The sequence below is a fragment of the Otolemur garnettii genome, unplaced genomic scaffold (genome assembly GCF_000181295.1).
Source record: "Otolemur garnettii isolate 467f Iridium unplaced genomic scaffold, OtoGar3 scaffold00109, whole genome shotgun sequence".
Taxonomy (NCBI): domain Eukaryota; kingdom Metazoa; phylum Chordata; class Mammalia; order Primates; family Galagidae; genus Otolemur; species Otolemur garnettii.
In genome coordinates, this window is record NW_003852504.1 from 1,155,402 (window position 1) to 1,156,606 (window position 1,205).

Consider the following 1,205-nt stretch of genomic DNA (forward strand, 5'->3'; position numbering starts at 1 on the left):
CAGGAGACTCGCTTGAGCCCAGGAGTTGGAGGTTGCTGTGAGCTGTAATGCCACGGCACTCTACCCAGGGGGACAGCTTGAGGCTCTGTCTCAAACAAACAAACAAACAAAAAAATACATGTTTAAATCATTCACACCCTACGCAGTATCACCTGCTTAATTAAAAAGGGAAAATATACCTCTATATTAGAGAACTCTAAAGATTAAAGATATTAGACAAGTGACCAAACTTAGCACCACCAATAGTGTGACAGCCTGACATAATGTGACTCCTGATATATTGTAATAAAAAGTACATAATATCACTTCCATAGTATTATTGCCAAAAATGTTAAACCTAAATCTACCAGTGAGGTAAATCCACACTGTGGGACATTCTCCAGGATGACTAGCTTGAACACATTAAAAAAAAATCACAGTCATGGGTGGTGCCAGTAGCTAAGTGGGTAGGGCGTCAGCTACATACAACAAGGCTGGCAGGTTCGAACCCAGCCCAGGCCAGCTAAAATCAACAAGGACAACTGTAACAAAAAAATAGCTGAGTGTTTTGGCAGGCACCTGTAGTTGTAGCTACTTGGGAGGCTGAGGCAAGAGAATCACTTAAGCCCAAGAGTTTGAGGTTGCTGTGAGCTGCGATGTCACAGCACTCTACTGAGGGCAACATAGTGAAACTCTTATCTAAAAAAAAAAAACATGGTCATGAAAAACAAAAAGTTATGGATTAAAAGAGACTAAAGAGATCCAACAACCAAAAGTGTGAACTTCGTTTGATCATCAATTAAAAAAAACAGCTATAAAAAACACTTTGGGGACTGCAGCAGCTCGTATAGCCTATGGCTAGAAGGAGTGAGAGTTATAGGAAATACCTGTAATGGAACACCTTGGTGAAAAGGGCATGGAAAGAGATTTGGTTCTAACAAGCATGAGTGAGCTCGAGATGAGAGCATTGGTGAATTGGCAGTCTCTACACCTGTGGTGTTGAAGCACGAGTTCAGCCTTATATTAGGCTGGAGGAGACAGAAGGCAGTCAAGAGGCATGCGCATTCTATTCACGGATCCACTCTGACTCTGTCTCCTCTCCTGCCTGCAGAACACCAGCATGGCATCTCTCTGCTGAAGATTACCAAGCTCTGCTAAAGACTAAGAGCTATCTGTTCTAAGAAGACTGCTTTACTCTAAGATACTCTGTCTCTCTCTCTCTCTCT

At 42.3% G+C, this 1,205-nt stretch overlaps 1 protein-coding gene across 3 annotated transcripts in view; it reads right to left on the reverse strand.

Moving 5' to 3' along the window:
• Nucleotides 1–1,205, reverse strand: part of SMARCA1 (SWI/SNF related, matrix associated, actin dependent regulator of chromatin, subfamily a, member 1) — an 89,646-nt gene that overhangs the window by 19,886 nt on the left and 68,555 nt on the right. The gene's annotated exons all lie outside the window — the stretch shown is intronic.